We start from the raw sequence: 15163 nt of genomic DNA on the forward strand, positions 1-15163 counted from the left end.
TTCCCGTAGAAGCGTTGAGCAGTGTGTGTGCGTGCATGAGTCGCTTCGGCTAGAGCAACTCATGGAGAGAAGGACTGATTTGCTCTGTTTGTATATAGTTTTGTAAATAAAAGATTGATTGCCGTTGGATTTCCAACTGAACCCTCATCTGCTGGAGTGTGTTTGTCCAGTGCTGTTTTTCCACACCGGGAGACAGTCTGGAGGAAGGAGGTGAAGACCGGGATGGTGAATTTTTGGATTACACTCTGCTACCCATCATCCCCGCTGACACTGAGTTATGGGCCCAGCACGCTTCCGCTGCGCAGATGGAGATGCTGATGGCTGGTGAGCTTTCAGCAACTGTGCAGCTGTGAGAGGGATTCCAGAGACGGAGGGGACCCGAAAGAGAGCTCCAGTGAAGCTGCAGGAGAAGATTGTGACCGCCTGAGTCTACACTTGAGTAAGTGGCAGTACGGCTTAATCTCGGGGACCGAGGGTCACGGAGGCAGCTGATTCACCGGGAGCTTGGGGTGTTGATTCTTGAAGGCAGAGATGGCTGGAAAAAGCTTCATTTCCAGCATGGAAAAGCTGTCTGACGATAATTATGCTTCGTGGTCAGTAATGATGCGGTCTTTGCTGGCATCTGAGGATTTGCAGAATACCCTCGATGGTTCAGACCAAGATGCTCAGCACAGAAGGAAAGCCAAAGCATATTTGATACTGTGCCTTCAACCAAACCAAGTTGTCCATGTGAGAAATAAGGACACTCCTGAGGAGATATGGCAAGCTTTGAGAGATGTCCATCAGAGGGAGACTTGAATGTCTCAGATGATTTGGACTAAGAGGCTGTTTTCAGCAAAGCTTGTTCAGGGCCAGGATGTCAGAAAGCATTTGGACAATCTAAAGCAATTATTGATTGGAGCTGAGGAAAGAGGCCTACAATATTCAGAAGCACAGAAGTGTTATCTGGTGCTGTGCAGCTTGTCTGAGGATTGGGACTTTCTGGTACATTCTTTTCAGAATGTGAGAGTCCAGGACTTAACTTTGGATTCAGTTTGTGGGAGAATCCAAGAAGAAGTGGACCGGAGGGCATTTGAACGAGCCCAGAAGCAGACGATGGCGCAGTGCGGCCAGGAGGGGGTGCAAGTGGTCGGCTTTGGTCCAGATGGTGTTCCTGGGAATCGTGAGGAGGTTGCAGTACATCAGGTCAAAACACGGCGTTGTTTTGTCTGCAACAAGCCGGGGTATTTTGCCAGGAGTTGCCCAAACAACAAGGCTAGAAGTTCTCGTGGGAACAGAGGGGCTAAGAATTTGTCAACAACAACTAAGCTCCAGGTATTTATGGCTGCGGTGAATGGAAGGATCACCGAAAAGAACAAGTGGTATTTGGACTCAGGTTGTACACACCATGTTGTTACAAATCTTAAACTATTGAAAAACAGAAGGGATGTGTCTGGAACAGCAGTGAGTTTGGCTGATGGAACTGAGAGGAAGTTCAACAAATGTGGCACTGTGTCCATCCCTTGCTTGAATGTAGATTGGGAAAATGTACTTTACATCCCAGAATTAAGTTCTAATTTGTTAAGTGTGGCTACCTTAACAGAGAACGGATATAGAGTAATTTTTAGCGGAATCTATTGCTATATTCAGAGAGATGGACGAGTAGTGGCAAAAGGTGTAAAAAGAAACAAAATGTATATGATGTTTGACAAAAATAACTTTCCAGATGGAGCACAAGTCCATTGTGTGAAACAGAAGATTATGCATGACAGGTGTATCCATCATCTTCACAGAGCGATGGGTCATGCACATGTAGAGGTGCTCAGAAAGACTTTAGAAATATGCACAGATTTTGAGTGTGAGAAATGTGAAAATTTATTAGACTGTGCAGTTTGTTCAGAGATGGGAATTAAATCAAATGAGCACCCTAAAAGATCTGGAATTAAGGCCAAGGAAATGTTTGAAATTGTCCATCTACATGTGACAGAATCTGATGTAAAAAGCCAGGGAGGTTCTCAATTTTGTTTACTGTTAGTTGATAGACACACAAGATTTGGTTTTATATAATTCCTTAAGGATTTGAAGGAAGCTGTTGTAAAGGTGTCTAATTGGATAGACATGGTTCAAAGGGTCTATGAACAGCATGTAGGTCAAATAGCTTTTGACAAAGGAATTAATGTGTGTAATGAAGAGATGAAGAAAATGTTGAGTGAAAGGAATATAGGATTTAAAAATGTAAAATCAAATAAGCCAAATGAAGAAGGCGTGGCTCAAAATAGGATGAAGCAAATTCTTCACATGAATGAGTGTTTAATTAGAGATTCCAAAAGCTCAACTAAAAATTGGCCAGAGTGTTCACACACAAGTAATTATATTTTAAACAGGTTATTTCGGAGGGGAATTGTCAGGGTATTGTGTATTGTGAAATGTTAAAATCAATCTGGGTTATTAGAAATGCCTTATGTGTTTGTTTTTCGGCAAGGCATTCCAGCAGTTATGGAGTTAATGAGAGTCTGCTATGATTGACATATCACAGGACCAATGGGGTCAAGTTTGTTTTGACCGGGACTTTCTTTCCTGTTCCTGTGGAATGCAGAGGAGTTTCCTGTAGAAGCGTTGAGCAGTGTGTGTGCGTGCATGAGTCGCTTCGGCTAGAGCAACTCATGGAGAGAAGGACTGATTTGCTCTGTTTGTATATAGTTTTGTAAATAAAAGATTGATTGCCGTTGGATTTCCAACTGAACCCTCATCTGCTGGAGTGTGTTTGTCCAGTGCTGTTTTTCCACACCGGGAGACAGTCTGGAGGAAGGAGGTGAAGACCGGGATGGTGAATTTTTGGATTACACTCTGCTACCCATCATCCCCACTGACATTTTTCCCATATAAACATCTCTAAAAATGGGGTCATCTTAGAATACTATGTGTATCTTACATATTTTTGGTGATGGTGGTAATGAAATGAGTGTGCTTCTTACAATCGATGGCATCTTAGAATTGAAGAAATATGAGTGCACACACACATAGGTATCGATATTTGTTCAATTCTAAGGTGCTATATATAAAAATACACACACTAAAGTTTGTTTATACGTCCCAACCTGAAATCGTGAGGATTCCCCATAACTTCCTCTTCTCAGTTTATGATCTTGAAACCATTTTTAAAATTGACTGAACCTTAACTACATTCCCCCTCCTTCTTTTCCCCTCATCTTGTTCGAGGCAGGTTTTACAGATGCCATCTTAAAAATCAATTCAAAGAACAGTCATAAACTTGAAAGCTTTCCATTTGAAGTGTATACGGCACAATGCAATTTTGTTTAATTTTAATTGACAGAGATGTCAGCCTAAGAGAATATTTGAGAATATTAGCCTGAACAGTAAACTTGAGCTTTGACACATTTATGATATAATGATATAATTCTCTTGGGGGAAAGGAGGAGGGAGAGGAAAAAAAGACCTTCCACTGTCAGACTTTACACAAAAAACTGTACGGTGTTTAAGTTTTTCCTTGGCGGAAGAATGACGAATGCATTACTAATTATACAATTACTTTATTACCCAGAGCCTGTCATAAAACTCTTGAGATATATTCTGACAAAAACCTTGTTTCACTGAATGTTCTTAAATTAACTCCTTATTTTTTTTAAAAAAGCAGCAAAACCATTTTTGAGAACTTTGCAAATAAACACTGCTACACAAATTGGGCCGAGTTGAAAAAAATGCCTTTTAATCTGGATGTCCTTGTTTTCTTTCCAGTATTGATCACTTGCTAGCAAAACAATGGCAACTCTGCACAGCATTAGTAACAGATAGGGATGTGCAATTCACGAAAACCCCATGCTGTTTCAGTTCCCGATTTTCGGCTGCCACGTTCCATTTTTTGGTAACTTCCCAAATTTGAGAGGAGATCACCTTGTATATAGACCAGCTTGGAAAAAAGAAATGTGATCCACTTTCTTGTTCTGATTGGCTTAGGCAAGGCTAAGGGGGGAAAACTTTTCTCGCGCATGAGACTGCTGCCACGGCACAACCAAAAGCACCCAAAAGCAGCCGATTTCAGATGCCACATGATCCATTTCAGCCGAGTCAATTCAAGCACTGCCACCCACCCTATTTCTGGATATTCGGTTCCCTGATCTGCCAGATTTCCTGGGTCCTGTTTTGAAAAACAGCACTGTGCACACCCCTAGTAACAGATCACATCAACAGCCCATAACACCTTGGGTCAAAATAAATTTGGATTAAGCCCTTGCATCTTTAAAGTGAGGCAGCCAAAATTATAGTGTTGGTTGCCTCAATTTATTCTAGAATTTTCTTCGTGACATCTGCATGCAAAATTCTGCAGAAAATATGGAAGACTAATGTGACCATTATATTTGTCTTTCTCTCTTCTTCATTCCATAAAAGATTGATCACTCATCGAGGTTTACCCTGGTCAACAAGTACATTTTTTTGTTGCAGAGCAGCATCTTTGAGCAATGTAGGGAGGAGGAGTTGGAGTAAAAATTCCAAAATTATGACCTGGAGGCAAGAAAAACCAGTGAGATTGTATGGAGAATACCATACAATGCACCTGAAAATGGTCATCTGGGTCATTCTTCAGCCATGTGAAAAATGGCTTCTCAGCATGGCCATTTAGATGTTTGAAAGTGAAGATTTGCCAAAATATTGCAAGCCAAGTTTATCTTCAAGGAAATCCTACACTCCTATGCTATTGCCCAGCATTACAGAATAATAAAACATAAAGCAAAGGCCATTCATCCCATCTGTTTGTACACTTTTCTAAAAAGCATAGCATGGCCTGAAGCCAAAAACATAGGATCAAGGAAAACAAAGTAAATAAAAAGTGCAACACAACACACAGGGGAAAATAATGTCATATACACAGTACTTAGAAAGTATTCATGGAGAACCACCCCCATCACCCTATTGCAATTGATTCTACTTTTATGAAACTATAAACAGAAAATGATGACATGGGGAAAAAAGAGGGAAAGTTAACATATAGGTGTATGTTTTATTCTGTAAATTAGCCCAACACATTTCAGACAAGAAATATTAATATGACCTTCTTCGGGAGAAAGCAATCTGAAAAGAAATCCGCTGGAATTTTGACAAACCCTTGGAGACACCTGTCTGCGAAATCTCTACAGGTTTGATTTCCAAATTGGTTTCCCTTGATGAAGGCCATACTAATATTTCTCATCTGAAAAATGCTGGATTAATATATGGAATTAAATATTTTGTGCATGCAGGTGGATGCATCTTGAGGCTCTGTCTCTCTTTTGGTTGGAAGAGCGAATTGTGAGCCCCCTACAGAAGACAGAAACACACACACACATCATGTGTGTAGTCCTCAAAGTTCCATCAGTTCTTTGGCACAGGACCTCCCTCCACGCTAAATCTGCAAGCACACATGTCACTTCTGTAACAACAATACCATGGTAAATGTAAAGGTAAAGGTTTTCCACTGGCATTACGTCTAATCGTGTCCGGCTCTGGGGGTTGGTGCTCATCTCCATTTCTAAGTTGAAGAGCCGGCGTTGTCCGTAGACACCTCCAAGGTCATGTGGCTGGCATGACTGCATGGAGCGCTGTTACCTTCCCGCCGGAGCGGTACCTATTGATCTACTCACATTTGCATGTTTTTGAACTGCTATGTTGGCAGAAGCTGGGGCTAACAGCAGCAGCTCACCTTGCTCCCTGGTTTTGAATCACCAACCTTTTGGTCAGCGAGTTCAGCAGCGCAGCGGTTTAACCCACTGCGCAAGAAACAAATAAAATAATAAAGCAATGGTTGACTTTCCTTGATACCAAACTTTGTTGTCTGACGTTTTACCCTCAACTTGGTTCATGGTAGAAATGGTATTTGACATTCAATAGAAAAAGTGATTAACTACAACAATATATTTTTGCATTAGATTAATCACCCCTCCTCTTTTCTTTTTGTTAGGAGAAATAAGTAGGGATGGGGTAGGAAATCAACCTTCCCTTAATAAGGTCATCCCGGACCTGTAATTTTTTTTTAAGTAGTAGTGCTAATGTGTAAAGACTGCCATAGAGAGTACTGCTCTTAGCACTGCTGCACTACATTTGTCATTTAGGAATGCTGCCATTCCCTTTATTGAGTTCCATTGTAGCAAACAATTTCCACTGTTGTCCCTCGTGTGTCCATTGGGTTTATTATCTTTCCCGGTGACTTCAGCCTCCACAATCAGTTCCATGCAAAGCAGAGTTTCACTTTGCTGTTTAGAGGAGAGACAACAAGGCCTCCCCTCCCTCTCAATCTCCCCCCCCCCCAGGTCTATACACTCCCACCCCCAAATACACACCAACACCCCCTCCCTTTTCTTTCATTCTCGCTCTTCTTCCCCCCCCTCCCATTTCCCAATGTTCTTATCGAATGAAGAATTGTGGATAAGGGTTAGGTGTGGATAAATATGAGTGTAGCACTCCCAGAAAGGTCATGATCCCCCCATAAGGTGCTTCTTGTTATTCCTGACCTTCAGATTTTCATCATCAGCCCGCCTGACAACTTAATAATGCAGAAGCTGAGGATTCATCTCTCCCCTCTGAGAGAGCCAGTATGGGACGCCCTTTTCCCTGATTATTTTGCTGCTCTCCCGGCTGCCCTTTATAAGCCAACCAGAACTCCATCAATCATGCACTTCTCCTCTTCCCTCCTCAACCCCCCAGTCCTAGACGCTGCAGTGTCCCCTTTTGTCTGCTGCTGGAACAGGCTGCCTGAAAGAACAGCAGGGAGGAGACAACTAAAGTTACACGTAAAACAATAATCCTTCCCGTTGCACCAACAAAAGCTAGGAGCATTCTGAAAATACATCAAGGTATAGCGATGGACATTAAGGTACGGTAAGGATAGATAAAGGTTGGAATCTTGTTGCTGTAGTAGGTATGCATAAATAGCCCATTGGAAGCAGTTGAACTCTTTGATCCAAAGGAGAAGGTTCGGATTCAGTTCAAGGTTGAAAAAGCATAGGTGTGTATGTGATGTAGTTGTGCATTGGATTGGGCATACAGTTCCAAATGAGGTTGCAAACTCACTTGTGTATTGTCAACATTCAGTTCAAGGGCCACAGAGAAAAATCTATGAGTAAAATCTATGAGTGCGTTAAAGCGCTGAGCTGCTGAACTTGCGGACCAAAAGGTGCCAGGTTCAAATCCCGGGAGCGGAATGAGCGCCCGCTGTTATCATAGAATCATAGAATAGTAGAATTGGAAGAGACCTCATGGGCCATCCAGTCCAACCCCCTGTCAAGAAGCAGGAAATCGCATTCAAAGCACCCCCGACAGATGGCCATCCAGCCTCTGCTTAAAAGCCTCCAAAGGAGGAGCCTCCACCACAGTCTGAGGCAGAGAGTTCCACTGCTGAACAGCCCTCACAGTGAGGAAGTTCTTCCTGAGGTTCAGATGGAATCTCCTTTCCTGTAGTTTGAAGCCATTGTTCCACGTCCTAGTCTCCAGGGCAGCAGAAAACAAGATTGCTCCCTCCTCCCTAAGACTTCCCCTGACGTATTTGTACATGGCTATCATGTCTCCTCTTAGCCTTCTCTTCTGCAGGCTAAACATGCCCAGTTCTTTAAGCCTCTCCTCATAGGGCGTGTTCTCCAGACCTTTGATCATTTTAGTTGCCCTCCTCTGGACGCTTTCCAGCTCCTGCCAACCTAGCAGTTTGAAAACATGCAAATGTGAGTAGATCAATAGGTACCGCTCCGGCGGGAAGGTAACGGCGCTCCATGCAGTCATGCCAGCCCCATGACCTTGGAGGTGTCTACGGACAATGCCGGCTCTCCGGCTAGGAAATGGAGATGAGCACCAACCCCCAGAGTCGGTCAGGACTGGACTTAACATCAGGGGAAAAACCTTTACCTTTTATCTAACTCTTCATGTAGGTGTTTATAAAGGCTGCCTCAATGAAGAATCTCAGTCATCTATTTCTATGGCTGCAAATATAGAAGGCAAAATACAATAATAACTAAACACAGATGTCTATTCTAAACAATATCTGAAAAATATGCAACCACTATAAAGGTTCAAAGCATGGAACACAATATGTATATTAAAGCATCATATACATAATAATGTTAACAATAGTAATACAACAGATGATCAAATTCAGTTAGCTGTAGTGGTTGCATATTTTTCAGATATTGTAAATATAGAAGACCAAGATGCAGCTGTTGTTGAGTGTGCTTTGAACTTTCAACAAATTATCCAAGGTGCTGAATCGGTCTGCATTCAGCACTTCGGATAGCTCTAGAAGTAACACCAGGAGTGATGTTGTTGACTCACAGGAAAATTTATTATTATTATTATTATTATTATTATTATTATTATTATTATTATTATTATTATTATTTTATTATGACACAGCAAACAAGATAGATATGCTGGATTTCATATCACAAAATCACAAGTCGAACACTTCCCAGTGTCTAGGACTGTGTGATGTATTTTCAGATGATGCGCGCAGATCCCAGCAGAGTGGCCTTTTGCAGTTGGCAGATCGTGATTTTGTCAATGTCTATTGTTTCCAAATGCTGGCTGAGATCTTTTGGCATGGCACCCAGTGTGCCAATCACCACCGGGACCACCTGTACTGGTTTCTGCCAAAGTCTTTGAAGTTCAATCTTGAGGTCCTGATAGCGGCTGAGTTTTTCCTGTTGTTTTTCGTCAATGCGACTGTCCCCTGGGATGGCGACATCAATGATCCAAACCTTTTTCTTTTCCACAACTGTGATGTCTGGTGTGTTGTGTTCCAGAACTTTGTCAGTCTGGATTCGGAAGTCCCACAGTATTTTTGCGTGCTTATTATTATTATTATTATTATTATTATTATTATTATTATTATTATTATTATTATTATTATTTTGTGGCATATAAAGCTGTCACAAGACATTTTCCTGCCTGAGGTGAGCATTGAAATGAAAGCTTTGCCTTATCCCAAGGAGTGAAACCAGCTAAAGAATATGTTTTAGCACCAACAATGGACTTGTGTCCTCTAAAAGATGTGAAGTAGCCAAAGAGAATGACAAGACAATCCACATGCCTTCTAAAATCCTGCTTCCTGCCCCATCTTTCAATATCTACTGTCTCAAGAACTATTTCCTAAATCGTGGGTCTCTTTAGCTCAATGTTGGGGACCTGAAAAATCTGGCAACAGTAAATGCTTTCTGATTGTCACCTAGATCGTGTTTTAAATATTTACACAAATCTGTCATACAGTCTCTATAGAAGATGCTTCAGTTGTACTTCATGAAAAGGAAAAATAGGTCTGTTTAGCAAGCCTTGCAAATGCTGATTTATTTTCAGTAAAATTTTAAGTCTATTTTATATACCCATGTACTTGGGGTTACACAAACATTTCTAGGGCCAAAAGGGGTCACAAATTGAAAAGTTTAAGAAACCCTGATTTAAAGCACATGACAGCACTAAATTTCTGTGTTAGGAGGAAATCAAAATCTTCTGGGGATAGAAAGCAATTTTGAAAATGTTCAAATTCTTCAATCGGGAGAAGCCAGGAATGATGAAAATCTTCGCAGTTTGGGATTTATTCTTTGCAAAAAATTGCACATGGCTGTTTTGTGCAGAAAACTGTATTTTCTAAGTAGGAAAGAATAGCTTCTGTGTAGAAAGCAGTATATGTTCATAGAAATATTCTGTGCAGAGAATTCTGTTTTCTGTGCAAAACAGCCATGTGTGAGTTTTGCAGACAATAAATCATGAATTCCAAATATTTTTCTGCAACTGCACAGATATCTCAAGGACTTTCTCAGAGCAGGAAGAAAATGTCTAAAGTTACTTGTTGCTTCCTTTGAGAAGGAAATTTGTGAAAAACAACCTACATTCCTAAAATCTTCAGCAACAGAGACTATAAATACACTGCAAGACAAAATGTACCCAGAAAAAGAGCCAGTTGTTGCATTCAAGATGTTTGTAAAATGAAATATGTCACATTTCGCTGGCCATGTTGGCTGACAATTCTGGCAACTTTCTGTTGAAAAGAGTAATTTTCCCAGGATTTGTTCAGGGAGCTAGGCTAGTCTGGAACTCTCAACATACTGGGAAAGGAACTTTGTTCCCTCTCTGCATGATGAGTGAAATGGCCTGTTGAAGGAAAAACACATACTTGCTAAAGTTTAGAAAGAGAAACACACTCGCACAAACACTGGCAGGCTGGTTTTGTTCTGCATTCTCTTAATGGAGGCTGTCTTGGATATTTTGCCACAAGTTTCTCAATGCCAAGCTGGACTGGCTATTCATAGACAGCAACTGACTCGAGCCCAGTCCTTTTGGCAGATCTTTATCCCATTCAAAGCAATTTACCTATGATTTGCCAATGGTTTTCTTCTGCTTCTGAGCCAGGTTGGTGTCCCTGGGACTTGGCAGTCAATTAAATCAGGATTCAGGTGTTTCGGTTCATACCTGCCGCAACAAACACGTGAAGGGGAATCTTGGATGTTGGAGAAGCATGCAACCTTTCCCTTCCCACCCCCCCTTCCCTGCCCATTACTGGTCTACAAAAGGCAAGCAGGCAGCTTGGCTCCGTTGATTCTTTGGACACTGTTCTTCTCTCAGTGGACTGTTAATTAGGTAGAGGGAAAATACAGGTTGTCTTTTGCCGAGCTTTGCCAACAGAATATGGAGGAATAGTTTGGATTTCGACCAAAGGTTCATGGAAAGATCCAAGGCCTTGCAAATTGAGTTGGCAGGAAGGGATTCTCCTGAGGAGAGAGGAAAACCAGAAAGTTGTCAGTCTTCGCAGTAAACACCATATGCTTGTCTTGCAGCATCAGGCAGCAGTGAAGTGGACAAAGTCTGAGAAGCTGGAGGATTCGGGATAATAATGCACACACAGACGCAGACACACAGTTCATGGGCATGTGTTGTGCTCCTTACACAGAATGGAGGTCGACTGCCCTCAGAACAGAAGAAGAAATTGTCTAGGGCCCCTTTTTCTGCCAGATAGTGTTTACACTCCGCTCATTATGAAAACCTGGTCCAACAAATGCAGCTTTCCAAAACCCATCTCGAGGAAAGAAAATGATAGAGAAGACAACCTTCCAGATGAGAACAGTTTGAATTTTTAAAAAACAGAGAGAGAAAAGAGTTTTTTAAAAAAATTGACTGATGAGTGTAATTCAGAGGAAAAGCCAAGTACCTTAGAATTGGGATTTTTTTTTCCAAACTTAAATCTGAAAATGACACTTGAAGCAATTTAGCAATGGATTCCATGCATGTTGAGGACATTCTCCAAGACAGAATAAAATAAAAACAGAATGAGAAAAAGGTTATTTTTTGTTTATTATTGATGTTCTTGGTGATGGACAACTTTGGGAGGCAAGGCAGCTGCAGTAGTCCTTGGAAGACAAAACCTCGGAGGGCTACAGTTACAAGGTTTCCATAAAAATACATCAATTCCTTTCAGTATTTTAGCTTTAGGCCATTTAGCAACCGAATATGACCAGAATCCCCCTCCCATTCTGGAAAATAGCTTCTACCAGGCATAAAATGTGCCATAGCATCTAAAAATGGCATTCATGATTCAACCATGGTTATAATACAAAGGGTTAAGAAGAGTATGAACTGCTGGACAATTAAGTATTCATACTGCCATCCTTGCACAGCCTCTGCTTTATTAAACACTTGATCTAGTTGGCTTAAAAATTAACCATATGGCCTGGTTTGTAGGCCATGTATCCAGGGCTCAGGCAGGACGCGATCTTTTGAGCTTGTCTGCCAGAGAAAGCTTGCTGTGATCAAAGAGCACTTTGCTCACTGTCATTTCCGAAATAAATGCAGAGGAGGAGCAAGGCTAACGGAGCCACAACCTGGACAGTGATGAACAAAAATACAAAAGAAAACTCGGCATTCTCAAGTCAGTCAAGTGTCTGAACACACACAGCTGCCTTGTATGATGTTGTATCTGGAGTGACTGTGTCAACTCCGTCACAGCAAGAGCAACAGAAAAGCACGTGGGGCGATAATTGTTAACAAATGCATTATGGCATAAGCAAGGTAAGGTAAAGATTTTCCCCTGATGTTAAGTCCAGTCATGTCTGACTCTGGGGGTTGGTGCTCATCAACATTTCTAAGCTGAAGAGCCAGCGTTGTCCGTAGACACCTCCAAGGTCATGTGGCTGGCATGACTGCATGGAGCACCGTTACCTTCCCGCCGGAGCGGTACCTATTGATCTACTCACATTTGCATGTTTTCGAACTGATAAGTTGGCAGAAGCTGGAGCTAACAGCGGTCGCTCACGCCGCTCCAGGGGTTTGAACCTGGGACCTTTTGGTCTGCAAGTTCAGCAGCTCAGTGCTTTAACACACTTCGCCACTGGGGCTCCTTGCATATGCAAAGCTATCCTAAACCAATGGGATCAAGCCAGTGAAAGCCATGGATTTTAAAGGTGCCACGAGAGTCTACCTTCAGCTGGATCAGTGGCCCATTTAGTCCAGTGGATCTTCAGCTTGGATCCTTCAAGGCCTTGCAGTCATAATAACATCAGCCAAAGAAATGTCACTGCCCAAAGTGAACTACAAACATGGCAAAGGTTGCCTTTCATGTCAATGGGGAGGCAAGCCCTTTCTTCCCTCAACCAAGGTGCTGAATGGTCGGTACTGTGGATATCTATGCACAAGTTCTGCTTTAAAAGTGGTTGGACATTTCTATCCACCCAGTGCTAAATATTAGCTTTAAGTTATGATGGTAGCCAATGCAATGAACTGACACAGGAGAGAGAAGGGGGAAAAGAAGAGGTCCATTTATTATCTGATCTTCTCCTGACTTTGTCTATCATCATTACAGGCAATGAGTGGTGACCACCATTATTTGTATGGCTGGTGACCACCACAAAGGGCAGAATGAGGGGGCAAAGTAGTTGGCATCCCCTGTCCACAGCTACCACTGATTCACCCCCATTTTTGGGTTAAAGCAGTGGTTCTCAACCTGGGGTCTCCAAATGTTTTTGGCCTACAACTCCCAGAAATCCCAGCCAGTTTACCAGCTGTTAGAATTTCTGGGAATTGAAGGCCAAAAAACATCTGGGGACCCCATCTTGAGAACCACTGGATTAAAGGGTCAGTGTGGATGGGCCCTAACTCTCCAGAAGCTTTTGCTATCAATTTCATTATCTCAGTCTCAAAAGTTCTATATGATCCTTTTGCACGCAGAGAATCCAGACTAAAATGGGTTTGAATTCTACCACTTTGATACTGTCAGCAGCTGTGAATTCAATTCAGAAGAAAAGTGGTATATAAATTAAATATATACATAATACAATACGTCATTTCAGAAGAGTTGCACATCCTCCTCCTACAGTTTCCCTTTAATTCCTTCTTCATCCAAGAAGCCCTTCTCCAAACAAGGGATGAAATAATACTCGGAACTGATTCATGAACTCATTGGCATTGGAAACACAAGCTATCTCTCGATCCTGGCCACAATTTCTGCCACTGTTTTTAATTAAAAAAATTTAAAACAATATGGCCTCAGAGCCCAGGCTAAAATATTACCAGATTGAAATTGAGTCTAAATAAATGTACCTATATACATATACACTTGAATCTCACTTATCCAACATAAACGGGCCGGCAAAACGTTGGATAAACGAATATGTTGGATAATAAGGAGAGATTAAGGAAAAGCCTATTACACATCAAATTAGGTTAAGGTTTTACAAATTAAGCACCAAAACATCATGTTATACAACAAATTTGACAGAAAAAGTAGTTCAATACGCAGTAATGCTATGTAGTAATTACTGTATTTACGAATTTAGCACCAAAATATCACGATTTATCGAAAACATTGTGTTGGATAATCCAGAACTTTGGATAAGCAAGTGTTGGATAAGTAAGACTCTACTGTATATAATATAATTTACAATAATATATAATACTAGCTGTGCCCGGCCACGCGTTGCTGTGGCAAAGTGGTGGTGGTATTGGTTAAAAATTGTTGTGTAATTTTTATTTGACGTTATTTGTATTTTTTAATCAATTTTATTGTAAGTTATCTTTTTATTTATTATATTTTATTTTTTTCTTGTATTATTTTTAGTTATTTTCTGTTATTATAGTATTTTATTGTATTAATTTTTTAGTATTTTTAATTATTTTTAGTGTTTTTTATTATTTTTATTGTGTTGCTAGGAGACCAAGTTGGAGGAGCTTAGCCTTCTAACTGGCAGCAATTGGATAAAAGCAATTATTCCTCTCTCACTAATTAGGACTTTATTTTTCTTTTCTTTTTGTTGTATCAACCTAGAGCCGTGGATGATGGGTTGTGTCGTCAAATTTCGAGGTTGGGGGGCCTGTAGTTTTGTTGTTTTGTGGGTCGCCGTGATGCCATCACTCTTTTATATATATATAGATTATAATATATTGTATATGCATATAATATTAATAATATTATTTTGTAATACAATACAATACTAATAATACAATATAATAATGTTAATTATATACTATATATTACATGTAATATTAATAATAATATTACAATATATTGATATAGTACAATATAGTAATTTATTGCCAGTATTGTGCTATGTTAATAATATAATATTGTATGTCAATTTAATTTGTAAGCCGCTCTGAGTCCCCTTCGGGGTGAGAAGGGCGGGATATAAATGTATCAAATAAATGAATAAATGGAACCATTGGACCTCCATTCTGCATTCACCTTGAGAAAGTCCACCTGAAGTGGAGAGAGAATCTTTCACTGCAAAACTAGTTGAAATAGTGGTCCTGAAGTGTCCATCCCCCCCTCCCCCACATTAGAAAAAGTGGAGGCATAGTCATATATAAGATGAACTACTTCCCTGGATGGAGAACTGCGCATATCTGCCCAGATTGATGGAGTCATAAGTCAACACGAAGCTAACCTGGGCACCGAGCGAAGGAAAGCTGAAAAGCTAAAGTTATTCCAGGTGGGACTGAGGAAGAAGGGGAGGGGGACCCTTGACATTTCCGAGGCCTGCATGAGGTCATAATGTCTGATCCGTTTGAAGCTTGTGTATAAATATTTTAGATTTATATTTTTGGAAGTTTTTAAGCCTCCCAATAAAAAAGTATTTAACTTTTAAGGATCCCCCCCTTTCTTTTCTTCTTCTTCTTCCTCACAAATGGTTCTTGCAGCCAGGAGAACCATTCATGGCTTTCC

The sequence above is a fragment of the Anolis carolinensis genome, unplaced genomic scaffold (assembly GCF_035594765.1).
Source record: "Anolis carolinensis isolate JA03-04 unplaced genomic scaffold, rAnoCar3.1.pri scaffold_11, whole genome shotgun sequence".
Lineage (NCBI taxonomy): Eukaryota > Metazoa > Chordata > Lepidosauria > Squamata > Dactyloidae > Anolis > Anolis carolinensis.